Source organism: Danio rerio, chromosome 15, assembly GCF_052040795.2.
Source record: "Danio rerio strain M-AB ecotype USA chromosome 15, GRCz13ab, whole genome shotgun sequence".
Classification (NCBI taxonomy): domain Eukaryota; kingdom Metazoa; phylum Chordata; class Actinopteri; order Cypriniformes; family Danionidae; genus Danio; species Danio rerio.
The window spans coordinates 12244970-12261787 of record NC_141035.1 but is presented as its reverse complement, the minus strand read 5'-3'; the positions used below and the strand labels follow the sequence as shown (position 1 = coordinate 12261787).

Here is a 16818-nt window from a genome sequence, read left to right as displayed (position 1 = left end):
TGAGTAACCGGTCTTGGGCTGCAGGGTGACATGGCTGTTGGCATGGGTATTAGGTAACCCTTTGGTGATTGAGGAAACAACTCGGTAGGGTGTTGAGACATGCTTGCTGCGCAATTTTCCCTAACACGGAGACATGTGCGCCCTTTTTATCTGTCAGTAAAGTTCCCCGTCAGGTGAGCCCTGCAGATTCCTCTGTGGCCCCCAGCACTGACTCAGCGGAGGAGTCACTTGCTAGCCCACTACGTTGTAGGTCTGCTCGCTGGTCAGCCCGCATTTTGGGTATAGGTGCCTGCTATGCGTGATCCCCATTGGGCGATCCCATATGCTTATTCCGCCATGGTTAAGTCCCCCCTGGGCGGACCCGTGTCTTCCCTCTCCGCTAACCACTCTTTTGCTATGCGTACTCCCCCTTTTAGGGCTAGTTCATATGTAAATTCTGCCATCTATCCCCCCTTGGGTAACGGATGGCCTCCGCAGCGTCCTCCCTATCGGGATTACACGCTTCCCAACGTACTGTCGTATTCCTAGAGTTATCTAGATGCTCATGACTTCCCAAAAAATATATCTAAATCCGTAAGTCTTCTGTTGAAGTAGGATAAATTAGGGTCAGGGACACGTTGGAGGACCACGCCTCCCATGATGTGGGTGCTTGACTATCCCCTCATCGGGGGCATTGGTAAGGTGCAGTCATTATGGCGCTTTCCATAGTTCTCCCATTCGTGGATTTCAATCAATCCACTCTATGGCACTGAAAATCCCCAACTGAAGGGGATCGAGGTTACAGAAGTAACCCTTCGTTCTCCGAGGAGGGGAACGGAAGTGCCATACTCCGTCGCCATAATGATTGTCCCTTAGCTGTTTGAAAGTCTCTTCTGCTTAAAAGGATGGCGTTTGCTCACTTCAGGTGTGCTTATATGCTGGGATAATTGGCGATGCAGCACACCTGCGCAAGCTTAAGCTGCCAATTCATTTCCTTTATTGGCCCGTTCAATTCTCTCCAGACAAGCGGCTTCTGATCCGAATCCTCCCATTCGTGGATTTCAATCAATCCACACTATGGCACTTCCGTTCCCTTCCTCGGGGAACGAAGGGTAACTTCTGTAACCTCAAACGTTTTTCATATTTACGTAGGCTAGAAAATAATGTTTTGTAATATTTTAATCTTTTATATTTATATCCTATATCTATTCTTATAATATCCTATATATATCCTTAATATGTGATATTTGCCTATTGCGTTCTTGTGCGTATTAAGCAGTGTGTAAGCGAGGCGCAACTCTGCGCTGGAGTTTAGACCGGGTTTGTTTTGGTCTAATGAAAAATCTATTATAGTTTCTCAAAATAGCAACTAACCAGCAGTGCGCCTCAGAATGCCTTCCTTTTTAGACCAGAATGCCTATGGGTGCACATTTGAGCGCTAATGCATTTGCTATTTAAACAGCATAGCGCAACGCCTCAAAACTACTCTTGCGCCAAGCTGAATCTAGCCAAAGACTATCGCAGAGCGCCTTGTGCCACATTGCGCCAGGTGTATGATAGGGCCCTTAGAGTGTGATAGTACTGATTTGATAAGCAACCGGGAAAAAAGATAAAGATGGAAGGAGTTTGATGGTACACAGTCTTTTGACCTTTCTTCGAAACCAAGCAAAACGGGCTGCCTTGTACTGATGCAAATCAATTTACAGAAAAAAATGTCTCTATTACTGATTAATATTGTCTTTACATGAACTTACTGATTAATATTATGTTTACATGAACTTGCGTACATTTTGTTAAATCAGTGTTTTGATAACCTTCTTCTGTTTCCTTTATATCTGTTCCACTTTTAGCTGATCAGTGCAAATTGAAGCAGCTGGTGAAATTCTGGGTGGGCTGGGAGCTGCCTATGAAGGACAAGGAGGTGAAGGTGTTACAGGCAGAACATCCTACATCCTCCACCTGTTTTTGCATTACTCATCTACCAGCTCATTTCACAACATTTGACCAGTTCAGAAAACACCTGGAAAGCTGTATTGCCACCAGTGATGTTGGTTTTGGCCTTGTATGAATTTACATCTACTGTTTTCTATTGAAGATGATTACCTGAAAGTTATTTCAAACATCAAGACATTTTTGTTTTATGCTTTACTTATAGCAAAAATTGTTTCATGAATGTGTTTTAGATGTTACAGCATTTTTCACATATTAGAGTCTTCTTAAGTAATGTTAAATAAGTGAAACGGTTTATACTGTGTTAAAATTTTTGATTGTCATGTCAAGATATTTATTGAGGCAGCTACAGTTGTAGCAAGACAAAATACTGATTAAAATGATTACATTTATTTTTTGTAACAGTTCAAACAAAATAAAATCTTAAGACAAATTGTTCTTTGAGTAATTTTGTAATGTCAACTACATATAACCAATGCTATGCATGTCGAGTGTAGCAACGTTAACATCTGCTACAAAATTTTCTGATGTCTGCATTGGGTTCACAGCAAAGGTAGCTGTGAACCCAATGTTGGTTAAGTTTCTCAAAGGTAAGTGGACAGTCATTTTCACGAACCTGAATGCCAGAATTTGTGTCACTGTTGACAAGACGACTGCTTCCCAGTCTATTTGTGGAATTTGTAGAATCTGTTAGAAATTTTAAATTAGTTATTTGAAAAAGTCTGAATTGAAAAAAAAAAAGATAAAAGCAAGTGCCTACCTCGTCACAGTCTTATGAATATTATGCTGCCCAAGTTGCCAAAGCTGATAAGGAGAGAGGTTGCCCTCAGCTGAAATGGGATGTTTGTCCCATCCATCTGTACATGTATTGAGATAGGTCTGGAGACGTGGGATGAAGGCATAGTGATAGCAGAAAATGTGAAGACTGCTGGATAGATTAAGATGTCCATGCTCTTCCAGCTGGTGCAGAACATGGGAAAAGTTGTAGGTAACAGAAGTGAACACTTCCCGCCACAATCACTTGATTCTGTTTTAGGCAAAAGAATACAAAATAAGTATTTCAAAATTACAAATGAAGTATAAGTGGTCAGCCTTTAAATAAATATTTAGGATAGGATCGCTACAACATAAAGTTATTATAACTAATATAATATATCTGGTAACATTTTGTGTGCACACAATGTGCCATACCGTTATTGCAAAAACATTCTTATGTATAAACTGAACAACTCTATAATACAAGCAAAGGTGATTGATTAAAAACAACTATTTTTGTTTGGGTCTGTAGATTCCCTTAACCCCAGTAGACACCCTGAACGAACAGTGCACAAGGGTTAAATAAATAATGTAATATTAACCTGATTGTGAAGACTTTTACCTGTGATGAAGGTACTTCTCCCTGTTCCACAGACAGAAAACACAAGGCAGGCCACGTCTACGTTCTCCCCTTTGTAATCACCCCAGACCCTGGGAGGTATTAAAAAAAAAAAAATGTATAAAAAAATATGATGTTATACCTTGAATAAGTACATTTCTGTCACATTTCTGAACTGAGCATACAATACATAATAAATGTAATGTATATGCTTAACTTACCTTATCAACTTGTGGTCTGTGTCGATGTGCATTAGGGACTTTGGACTGGGGACAGAGTATGTTCTTCTAACCACACATTCTAACTGTGACATCCTGGAAACAATGCCTGAGTGTCAACACGATGCATTGAGTTACGAACTCTATCCCATTGTACTCGATGGTCTTGTACTCTCAGAAGTCCTATAATCATTCTGTAACCTGCATTGGGATTGCTTGTGTGGATTTTTGCCACAAGTGAATCAAGGTCTGCATCTGTTATGTTGCTGTAGGTTGACTTCACAGACAAATCCCATTCCACCATCCGTCTATGAATTGTGAACCTTGACACCCCGAGCAACCTTGCAAAACATGTCACAGGAAATCCTTAAGAAAGCAGTTGGGATACAGAACCTTCAGATAGTAAAATCCATGGACGGCCATTTGTTTATTTCTCTTTACAATCTATGACATGTGAATCACTGTTAGTGCTGGTTACAGCCATTAGTTGTACCCGATAAAGTCCATCATACACTTCATGCACAAGGGGAGTCTGATGTGGGATGGCACTAAAAATGACTAGCTCCTGGGCAGATGTAAAGTCTAGAAAGTCTATGTCAAGTGGGATACGTTCCAGCCAGAGGGTCAGGCGATTACAAAGCTGTTGCAATAAATGGTTTAACAACAGTTCCTGAAAGACAGAAATATACTTTGTTTTAAAAATTACATCAATACGTTTTTAAAATATTTCTAAAGATATATCTACATCTTGACTGTATCTAAGATTTTCCTTTTCATGTATTATTAAGCTTTAGTATTTTCAGATGGATGTTGTATGGGGCATGATAACTAGTAAAACATCAACGCACGCTAAGCTTGGGATGCTTAATTATGAGGTGTAATAGTATAAACAAGATATGTGGGAGTCACAAAGTAAAGCCAATAAACCTTGTCCCCTGAACATAAAATACTGCGCTTCGATCTGGTTTGTTCAAAATCAATGCTCTTTGCTGCATGGTTAAAACACACTGTAAGTGATTTTCACACCACACAAAAAGCAATGGATTGTAAAGGAACCATATGAAATTAAAGATAGATCAATATTTAACCAAAATCAGTGCGAGCTGCCTTGTGTGCTGACGTCCCATTTCATTGGCTGGCTCTAGCCTATTAACTGGACCCATAAACCTCACACGCTAAAACCTAGAACACTAGCTGCATTTCCACTGTCGGGCCAGTGCGAGCCAGGGCTTTTATCAGGTCCGGCCAATTGCCCAGAAGGTTGAGTAGTTGGGCCAAAATTAGGGCTGTGCAATTAATCGAAAATCCGATTTCGATTTCGGCTTGTGACGATTATGAAAAGCCATTAATCGAGATAAACGATTATTCCATCACGTAACGCCCCCTTTTCAGTTGTACACGTGTGAAAACTCTTTGCCTCTGCAAAGCTCAGTTCCACGTGAAAATGACTAAAAGCATGTGCTGTAATGTAACTTTTGCAGCACGGGATGCGCATCATTCATATTTTTAAAAGCGCAAAAGAGCACGTGCTGTTGTGTGTGTGTGCGCGCCGTGCTTAGCTTCAGACAGGTAGCGTGTGTGTGTTTGTGCGCGCGCCGCGCTTACCCTCTGGCAGCAGAGCACACACACATCTAACGCGATCTTAATGTGAGCACTTTAATGGTGAAATACATGCACACTTGTGTTAGACGTGGTGTTTAGTGATTATTCATATTAACCCTCATTTGTGCAATAAACAAACAAGTTGAGAATCAAAAGACACGAGAAATAGAAACCATATCAGAGCCGCACTATTCTTAAAGTGAGCGGGCGATATTCCTGCTGCTGACTGTTTTCATTATTAATCAATAATAAAATCAAAAATACAGTGAAGATGCTTAAAGCGCAGTTTAAACATAACAGATTTAATAACTAATTTCTAATAACTGATTACTTTTATACTTGCTATGACAGCACATTATATTTTACTAGATATTTTTCAAAATACTAGTATTCAGCTTAAAGTGATATTCAAAGGCTTAATTAGGGTAAATAGACATGTCATTGTATAACAGTAGTTTCTTTTGCAGACAATCAAACATATATATTGCTTAAATGTGCTAATAATATCAAGCTATTAAAATAGGTTTCAAAATATTCAAACCTGCTTTTATTCTAACTGAAACAAAACAAATAAGCCTTTCTCCAGAAGAAAAAAATATTATAGGAAATACTGAGAAAAAAAAACCCCTCTGTTAAACATAATTTGGGAAATATTTATATATAAAAATAAATTCACAGGAGGATGAATAATTTTGACTTCAACTGATAATCGTTTTGAATAATCGTGATTACAATTTTGACCAAAATAATCGTGATTATGATTTTTCCCATAATCGAGCAGCCCTAGCCAAAAATCATGTCGCGTTTCCACTGTCGGGCTAGTTGTCACGAATAATAGAATGTTCAGGGGGATCCAAGTGCGAGTTTAACAAAATAATATTTATTCACAAAGTCAAAACAAAAATCAAGTAGTGAATGTGGTGCTAGTGCTAGGAGAGATCGGGCAGGAATCAGACGGGAAACAGGGTCCAGAAATTAGTCCTCAGATCCTAAGCACACAGACAGAACAGCACACCATAAGCACACATAACGAACTGACAAAGACACACAGAAAACGTGACCCATATATAGGCCCAAATATGAGCCTCAGCTGGCGGGCTCATCAAGCCAGCTGAGTGTCGTCATCACACGTGATCAAAACAAATACACGAGGAGAACAAAAACAAACCAACATGATCAAACAGACACTCCGGAAAAGCGCACAAACCGAGAAGCCCCTGTCTGCAGCCCGCAGATCTGGGCGGGGATGAATGTGGGGCGGGGCTGCATGTTCAGCCACGCCCACCTGTAATTTCATTGGTTAGTGGAAACGCAATAGAGTGAATGCCCACTACGTGGTGTCAGTAAACAGGAAATGCATGTACAATTTCTTAAATATTGTTTTTATTGTTAATAAACACAAAAATGCACAAAAGTGGGCATTCTTGATGAGTGTTTTATATGTTAATTATGTTAACAGTTATGTGAATTTCATAATGGTATTTTTCCTGCTAAAAAATATTACAAAAGACTCAAAAGACTCTTTTTCACAATGGTGTCACTTCAGAAACGCAGTGATTTTAGTTCTAATATTTTAATGCTTTATTATTTTGCTTCAAAATGCAAATGCATATTGCATATTTACAGCAAATAAAGGTGGAGTCTGAAAAAATAAATAAATAAAAATGCAGTGCTTTTAGTTCAGTTTAATTTTTTCCCTTTGAATGGGAGAGTTCTCTGGAAAATTTACAATTGAAAATTTTAAAATTATACTATTAAAAATATTGGGCATGTGTCCAATTGTTTCTCTTTCAATACTGCACTGCTTTGAGTTTTATTAAGAGCAGGGATAAGCTATTATTTATTAAGGGAAGTATATGTTTGTAACCTTTTTACTTATTAAATCAGATTATTTCATCATATAATGGATTTATTTTTACTTTGACGCTGCTATGAATATAAACGTATATTATCTGTTATATGTAAATGTTCCAGCATGAGTAAAAATTTTTATTAATTTTTTTCATATTACATGGTGTGTCATCTATGGATGCAATCAATTTCATTATTTATTATTTACTAATCCATTAAAGTTTTGTTCAGTTTCTCTATTTGAATGAAGACAGTGCTCTGCTGCCACCTACTGGGTGGTTTTAATATCTGTTCTACAATTTAATTAATAAGTTACTAATAATTTCATAATCTAATACTACTGAATTAAAATGCAGTCTTCTTGGTTTTATTTTTGTATTATTTGTAAATACAGGGTAAATACTTTAATACCACTTTCTAACAACCCTTCTGGATCCATTTCTGCACTGTAGATCTTTAAAAATATTTTTTATAATGATTTTGTTTGGTTATTAAGAGTCACGTACAACATTGTTATTCTATTTCTTTTAATTAGAATATTAAATACACTTAATATTATATTAATAGTGTGGCACAAACGGCCAGTTTTATTTATTACTTATCTATCAGGACACAAATTAATGAAAATAAATTTGACATTAATAAGTGCAGCACTCGTGTAAACTTCTGATTTTTTTATTTGACAAATCCTGATAAATAAATACCAACTTCATCTTCAGTAAAAACACCAACACCAAAGCAATACAGTCAGTTGAAAGTCCCTCTTTCTCGGTTCAAGTAAAAATCTGGCAGATCTGTGTTTTTTAGATGTCAGATGTCTCACCTACAGAACATCTGTGTATGCACATGCACACGTACAAAAGGAAGACTGACAATTTATAGAAAATATTAATAATAATTTAAGATACAGCAGTTTGTGATTATTATCTTTAATAAACATAAAAACAATTATATATTTTTTACAGGGAAATTCCACCACAGCATTAAAGTAACAATCTGCAGTAAAAAGTGCTTGGCATATTCTGTACTCTTTATCATGTGTACACAGACACACACACACACACACACACACACACACACACACACACACACACACACACCCTGCTTCTTGAATTTTGGATTACTGACAATGGCTCAGCGAGGCAGTGGCGCAGTAGGTAGTGCTGTCACCTCACAGCAAGAACGTTGCTGGGTCGCTGATTCGAACCTCGGCTCAGTTGGCGTTTCTGTGTGGAGTTTGCATGTTCTCCCTGCCTTCGCGTGGGTTTTCTCCAGGTGCTCCGGTTTCCCCCACAGTCCAAAGACATGCGGTACAGATGAATTGGGTAGGCTAAATTGTCTGTAGTGTATGAGTGTGTGTGTGAATGTGTGTGTGGATGTTTCCCAGAGATGGGTTGCGGCTGGAAGGGCATCCGCTGCGTAAAAACCTGCTGGATAAGTTGGCGGTTCATTCCGCTGTTGTGACTCTGGATTAATGAAGGGACAAAACCGACAATAAAATGAATGAATGAATGAATGAATGAATGACAATGGCTCAGAAGGTCCTGGATGTCAGTGAGAGTTGCAGAAATGTCCCATCACCATCCTGTGTGACAACTCTCAGTAGGATCCACTGCAGGATCTCAGGCGGCATCTGTACAAAATAACCAACAATCATCAACATGTCGCTTAACATACAGTATATTAAAGTTAAACTCAAAGAATTAAATATGTTTGTACTAGGCATGCCCCCTCCTCACATTCCCCTTTGCATAAGTTTCATGCATGGGTTATAAAGTAAACAAAAAAAAGAGAACATGAAGTGTAAATAAAAATAAAAATAAAAATTATTTAATGCACAAATCTATTAAAACAAAAAGAGAGAAAAAGAACTGAGGTAAAATAAAATAAAACAGAGAATATGCTCCTAAGGAATCATAGTGATGACTATATATCAATGCCAATGATCTGCAAACAGAATGTAGTATAGATCAGTAAGTTAAGAATCAAGTTTTATATTGTACATATTTAGCATTAACATTACCAGAGTATATAAATTAGAGAACATGCCACAAAGAAAAATATATTTTGTTATCTTTGATATTAATAAACTTCATGTGATGGACTGTTTTGCTCAAAACTCTTTAAAGTTTACATTATTCTTCTAAGTGAATAAAACCACCAACTGTACGATCAACCTGGAAAACGCCAACCCTAACACAGAAAACTTTTTTTTAAGGCTTTAAAACTTCATATCTCCTTAAAGGCCTTTAAATAAATGACACATAAAACGTGAGGTGTACTGGACTATAATTTGACCATTTACATGACAGAAGATGTGTACTTACCATGCAGAGATGAAAACCGGAATCGAAAGCATACATTACATCAACGTCTGTTTCTGTGAACCAATGAAAGACTTGTAGGCGGAGTGACATGTTTAGTCCCGCCCATTTATGGGCGGGGCTGCACATTCAGCTCCGCCCCGTATTCAGCCCCGCCCCGATCTGCGGGCTGCAGACGGGTGTACTTGCACAAACCTGCAACCGTGACACTAGTAGCTCGCAGCGCATCACAAACCCCGCCCCCAGAACGTCCCGCGAATCCAAACGTCACACAACCCACCCACTTCAGCGGGAATCAGGCAGATCAAGCACACATCACATCATCACGAAATCATTAAAATGAAGACAACCAAAACAAACAAATGACACGATACTGTACAGCAGAACATGACATGTCTATACGCATAGGCTTGTGTGTTCTTATTCATCATATTCATTTACTCGCCGACCCACTGTTGGCATCTAACATTGAGGTGTCTCGCCAGCACAGGGAGCGCACAATCCATAATATATCACACAGAAATTCTCCTTTAATAACTCGGTAGAAAATGTATTTTATTACATCCTAATTTAGATAGAAGCTGTCAAACATTTAGCCCAAATGCTCCGGAAAGACCTAAAAACATAATAATTTTTCCTTATGGGCTAAATGACACTTATTAGGTGATTCACCTTTATTTAAAGATGTTGCATTATTCTGCGATCTTAAGGAAAGTGTTAAGTACTTCAGCACATAAGAGCAAGTAATAAAGCCTATATTTCATTGCGCTCAGCAGCTATTCACTAATAAAGCTCTTCATGTAAATTTCATTTTTAAATTTTACCACACCATATAAAAACATAAACACTTGTTTGAGGACACAGAACACATTTTGTGTTTGCAGTTTTCCCCGATGCGTTTTTAAGGCGGCGCTGCGCAGGACAGAAAAAAGATAGTTTCTGCTTTCACCCAAAAAATGCTCTGTTTGCACGATTTAATTAATATCATCATATCAAAATACTTTAAAAATAATATTTCAAACCCTCTCCGGTGTTTATTGTTTTTAGAAATTATTTAAAATCTTTTATTTCAGATAGGCCTTTGTAAAATGAAAGCTTAATATGGCTTTAAAACCTTTTTGATTTATGTTTTATACCTAGATTGCTATAGCTGGCTTTTGTTTGATTTATACTGGTTTATTTATTTAATGCGATTTTATTATATCTGATATTTGTAATTCTTTAAATTATTTCAATATAACTTAAACTATTTTATCAAGACATAGCACTATTGTTTTGAGTCTGCAAAAGTGGATACGTAATTTGTAGCGTTTTATGTCTTTTTGCTGTATTCATATTGTGTATTATCTCCAAAATAAAAAAAGTTAAAAAAAAGAGAGAAGCTGTTTGCGACATCAACAGAGCTGTGAAGGGAGCGCTTTTTTGCTCGGTCTCACACACACTTTCAGGCATCTAAACCCGCACAAACATACCTTTAAAACTTGACAAAAACTCGAGAAAAACCTTTACTGTCTGCTGTGTCTTTAATATGGTGTAAAGATTATTATGCTTTATTGAAAGATTAAGGAGGATGCAGCAAAGAATGTCACTAATAAATTAAAACTTTACTATAATACAGTTTATGCAACAGCCTTATATTTAAAAGGGTAACAAAAGGAAGATTATAAGCAAAAAGACCCCAGCCTATAAGGCTAGATGTTTTCTTTCCCTTATTTATTTATTTGTTTATGTGTTTGGCGCATGTACTCGTGTGCAATCGGAAAATTAGTGTCCGTCTCTCCTTTCACTCCGCCCCTGAAGCCCCAGCTGGCCCTTTTTGTCCCAAGGTATTCAGCGGGCCGAAAAAGGCCAGCCGCTGGCCCCGAGAAAGCCCCGTTTTGGCCCAATTAGGCCCCGGAAGTGACAGTGGAAATGCGTCTGGCCTTGGCTCGCTCGCTTTAGGTGCGGTAGTGGAGACGCGGCTACTGTCTAACTTGATGGATTTTCAGTTTAGTCCTCATCTTCAGTCAAATATTTGGGGGTGATTTTTGATAGCAACCTGTCATTGTCATGGTTTTGCCACTTTCTGGTCTTGTAAGTTCTCGTTTTGGTGGCAGAGTCTGGACACTAGCTCTGTCTAGTCCTGTCCTGTTGTGCTTGGCTCGAGTTTTCTTGGGTCGAGCACTTGTTTTGTCATTGTGTGCCTCTGTATAATCGCTATTTGTGCACGCGCAAGGATCGTGCGCGTCCCCGCTTGTTGCGGGTGCGTAAGGTCTTTGCGTGTTTGCAGGTGCGCGCTCCCTTCCGGGTGTTCACGTTTGTCTGTCTGCAGCGTGGTGTTTCATTTCCAGCGTCTCAGTCCAGTTGGTTTTGGTTTTGGTCGGCACTGGGATGAAACATGCACGCTGCGTGTGTGAGTGCACGGTGAGTGTTTTCATTCATCGTGTACTTGTGTCTTGCGTTCAGTCTTCTGTTGGTGTTGTGTTTAGCACGTGGTGCGTGTTTACATGCACCGCATGCTTGTGTTGTCATGAACACGCAGTTAATGAGTTATCTCATTGGCTGCGTGTTCTAGTCTTGTTTTTTGTGAGCGCATGGCTTGTGTTGTCTCTGTGTCATGTGCTCTCCTGTCTATTGTCTAGTCCCACCCTCCTTGTTAACTTATTATTATTAGTTAATTATGTTCATCTGTTTGTGTGTTTGTATGTACACTGTTTGTGTATTTACTTCTGTTTATAATCCCCTCATGTCTGCTGTCCTGTGCCAGTTTGTCATTGTATTTCATCATATGTTGCCTTGTCCTGTTTCAGACTTGTGTGTTCCTGTGTGTTTAGGCTAAATGTAAAGACAATATTTGGTCACAGAGATCAGTTATCTACTCCAAAGCAAATAAATTCGACTGCAAGTTTTCTAACCTAATATAATTTTTTTCTGAATGGAAACTTGATAGTTAATCTTTTAACTGATTTACTTACTTTAGCACTTTTAAATTATTGTTTGTTACATGTCAATGCTTAATAAATGACACTTTATTTAAAATAATATATTATATAAATGTTTTGTATATTATAAACATTAACTGCATTAACTTTTTTGCCATTTGACAATACATTTTTACCACCACAAGATGGCGACAAAGACCATATAACATCAATTTAAAGCCTTTTAAAAAGACAATCACTTATTGTACCGTCAATTTAAAAAATTAAAAAATCAAATAGTATATTCTAATAGGCTTTACCATGCAGTGAATGCTGTAAGCCTCTAAGCGGTTTTATTAAAAAAAAAGAATAATGTTCTGTAATGTCAGCTCCCTCTTCGTTATTAATAACACTTGCGATGTTATCAATTATAAATATCATACCATCATAGAGTTTAGAATAACCAAGAGGCGACACTCAATTGAACGTTCCGTTGCAACGGCAGTGCCAGGCAAGAGCCCCGGATTCCGCCATTTTGGAGTAAAAGCGATCGGCTGTCCATTGGATCTTATTGCTTTCATGATGGCACATTAAAGCTGAGATACATCCTGAAAGACAGAAATACAACAATTACTATCACAATCACCAGCACTTTTAATAGTTTATTTTAGAGACTAATAATATGCTGTTATTCTACTGGAATTTTCATTCCAAAATGGCCGCCGCACCATCTACTGGCTGTTTCCCAAATCTCACTCTCACCCAAATGTCGCCTCTTGGTGATTCCATGCTCTTTGATACCATTACCTAATACATGAAAATTACTACTTTTATATATTTACCAAATCAAAAGTTAACGCATTGTATCTTGGAACTGTTGACTAACATTTTTTATATATAATTGTGCAAAGTTTAATTAATTTATAAGGGGTTTATTCACTTTAGGTAAAGCAAACTAACCACTTTTTACAGAGTAGATGAAAACAGTGACACAACATCTTTGGTTTCCATTATGAAGAACCTTAAAATAAATATAACATTTAAATGTAATCAAACATCAGTGGTAATTGGCAGGGGTTTTCAACACTATTGTATTTTTTTTTCTAATTCATGCTAATTAAACATCTTTTCTTCTTATGTGATGATAGCACTGAATGTAGTGTTACTTATACTTACACCATGCAAATCACTAGGTATATGTGTGTGTAAGCCACTGTTGGGCTGAAGAGCATGGACAGGGTGTGGGGGGCAGGGAGTCCAAGGAAAATGGGGTTAAAAAAGTGTGGGTGCTGAGTTTGTAAATTCTCTTGGTTGAGGGCAGAGTGTGTAGTGTGTCCGTTTGCTTAAGCAGCTTTTCATGGATGTGAATCAAAAGCAGGAAGATGAATGTTGTTCCCTTGTCTCATTTGTTTTTCTCCCTGCAGAGTTTGCTCAACTTAGTTTGACCTTGTTGATTGCTTTTGCTTCCTTATAATTAGTTTTTCACAAGCAATCTGACCTGAAATATTTTCATTTCCATTCATGCATATGATACTTTATTGGGTTTAGAAATCTAATTTAGTTTTTTTTTTTTTCATTTTAATCTTAATTTTAGTAAATCTCAAACATATTTATTCAATTTTCAACAGAACTTTTAATTTTGCAATAATGAAAATGTTAAGTTGTATTATCATTACTATCATTTGACAAACCATTAGGCAAAAAATCATGCCATCTACTTACTTTTAATCTCATGCATTATCTGGCCAGTATAGAATAGACTGATTCATTTGGCAACTTTTGCAAGAGTTTAGGATACTTCTTGGCATCTTTTAAGCAATTCTTTCATTTTTTTGGTCACTATTCTATTCCTTGTCCTCTTTGATCCCTTTCCTTAATGTGGCCATAGAAACTTGTTTCCGGAATTAGTGCGTCAAGCCCTTAAATGTGAATGACTAGCACATACAAAAGCTCTGTGTGGGGAGAGAAGAAAATATCAGCCATGAGTGTGGTGATGTCACTGTGCCAAAATTAGGCTCCGTAAGAGAAAAGGCTGAGTGAAAAAGACCAGGAGTTTGATGTTAAATGTTTTGTCCTGAATATTTTTCTTTCTTTCTCACAAACATGATAATAAACACACACACACACACACACACACACACACACACACACACACACACACACACACACACACACACACACATATACACACACAGTTGAAGTCAGAATTATTACCCCCTTTTGATTTTCTTTTTTAAATATTTCCAAAATTATGTTTAACAGAGCAAGGAAATTTTCACAGTATGTCTGATGATATTTTGTCTTCTGGAGAAAGTCTTATTTGTTTTATTTCGACTAGTATAAAAGTATTTTTCAATTGTTAAAAAAACATTTTAAGGTCAAAATTATGAGCCCCTTTAAGGTATTTTTTCCCGATAGTGAACAGAACAAACCATTGTTATACAATAATTTGCCTAATTACCCTAACCTGTCTATGTAGTTAACCTAATTAACCTAGTTAAGCTTTTGAATGTTGTAATAGCCTTTGAGCTTTTGAATAAAAGTGTCCTGAAAAAATCTAGTAAAATAGTGTTAAAATCTTCTCTTCGTTTAACAGAAATCTTGGGAAAAAAATATCAATAATAACTTAGGGCTAATGAATTAGGAAGGATAATAATTCTGACTTATACTATATGCCCAACCCAATTTCTGATTTATGGAGTAAAGATTTTTTTAACAAATTTCTAATACAATATAATAAAAACATAATAACACAATAGTTTTAGTAACTAATTTCTAATTACTGATTTCTTTTATCTTTGCCATGATGATAGTACATACTATTTACTAATTATTTTACTAGAAGATACTAGTATAAATTACCATGTTTGTAAACATTCAGGATGTGCACGCAGGAAGGTGGCAGAAAAAAAAAATGGGAGCGCTAGTATTTACAGCGAGGGAATGACATCCGATGTGGTACAGAGTTTGTTGTTGTCTTGGAAATAAGATATATTGATTGAATATTATATATATTATTTACATAATGCTTTCAGCGAATTAAAACAGCTTGTCACCCAGTGACAAGCACAGTGATACTGCAAAATTAACGTTAAAGTAAGCGGCGTTGGCCTGACAGGTCCATTTGCGATAGCACGAAATGACCAAGCATCCAGCCCTAAATATATAATCTCATTGAAGCTTCAAGTGTTTTAACAAGAGAGAAGTTAAAGGCCTACAAGTCTTTGGATGCCAACAATTTTGTTCTGTTTGTTCATGTGCAAGAAATAATGTTCCATGTTTACTTGATTCAACAATATGTAGAGCTAAAAGTCGAGGTTCTGCCTAGCCAAAGACAAGGAAAGTAGACGGAACTGTATAAGGCCTGGGTAATCATTAACAAGCAAAACAACTGCATTCTGACAACGAACTACACCTCTACGGCAGGGAATGTGAACTTACACATAGAAGTAAAGTTGGTTTTATATTTGCACACTCAGACTTTCTCCTTAATAATATAATTTCATAAAACTAATATTTGCAAACTCTAAATAGCGAAATCATATTAGCAGCCAATGACTATCAAAGTACAAAATTGTTCACGGTCAAATAAAAAGTGTTAATGTTGTTTTCAAATCACAATTGCAGGTTATTTCAGACCGAATATTCAAAGTGCTGTGGTGAACCGTATAGGAAGTGTGTCTCAAGTTGTCACTGAATTAATGTGTGAATAACTAACTAAAACTAACTTACCTGATATAACATGTGAACTGCAGAGTCCAGCATTTCTAATTAGGTTGTCATTTTATTCAGCTTCCTTTTAGCCAAAGACGTCTGCCGTTGTCATTAAAGCCGTGTGGTGTACGGTAAAAGTTAAGTTTTCTATTTTTGGACTTTCGAATTTGGCATCCTACCGCACAACACAACATGTTTGCTATTTCAACCGGGGACTAATCATGTGTGACGTAGGTTGGTAATTCGTATATAGTTTAATTGGGCAAGTTTTTGCATAATAATGGTTTGTTCTGTAGTTAATTGAAAAAAATATAGCCTAAAGGGGCTAATAATATTGAACTTAAAATGGATTTTGAAAAATCAAAAGCACTTTTATTCTATCTGAAATAAAACAAATAAAGACCTTCTCCAGAAGTTAAAGTATTATAGGAAATTCCTGCTGGAAAAATGGAAATTTTAGATTTGCTTTTCTCATAACCCAATTAAAGAATACAAAAGAGAATAAAAATATCACAGTGGTCACTTTTAATCTGTGGTTGGGGAACAAATATCAACATGGTTTAAATTAGCTGCTTAAAGTAGCCTAACTTTAATGTGAAGCCCTGTTAAAACAAACAAAAAAACTTGTTTTTACACTGTTGCTGTTTTTTATTGTGGTAAAAAAAAAAAAAAGTTTATTGTGAGGCCATGGCAGCTTCTCTGGGACCTCCATTCAGCACCGGGGATTGAGCCGGGCTACAGATAATTAGATCACTGCTATCAGTTTCACTGTCTCTTTTCTTCATGACAATTTACATGATAATAACACTCTCAATGGCCCCCCTCTTTCAAAAGCGCTTCGACTTTCTCCTTCTTTCCACCCTTTCCAACATCCAAATGATTCACTACCTCACCTTAAAATGCAT

The 16818-nt window shown here is 37.0% G+C and overlaps 1 protein-coding gene and 1 pseudogene across 6 annotated transcripts in view; one reads left to right on the top strand and one right to left on the bottom strand.

Annotated features, from left to right (window-relative positions):
- prcp (prolylcarboxypeptidase (angiotensinase C)) overlaps positions 1 to 2362 on the top strand; it is a 107751-nt gene extending 105389 nt beyond the window's left edge. For all 5 annotated transcript variants that reach the window (XR_015508491.1, XR_015508493.1, XR_015508492.1 and 2 more), the window contains one exon: positions 1830 to 2362. The gene's annotated coding sequence lies outside the window, so the exon portion shown is untranslated. The remainder of the gene's footprint in view (positions 1 to 1829) is intronic.
- On the bottom strand, positions 2349 to 16818 carry LOC147840518 (uncharacterized; annotated as a pseudogene). The gene is made up of 2 exons (XR_015944977.1): positions 16807 to 16818; positions 2349 to 4192 (listed from the first exon to the last, which is right to left on the bottom strand). The product of XR_015944977.1 is annotated as an uncharacterized LOC147840518 (transcript).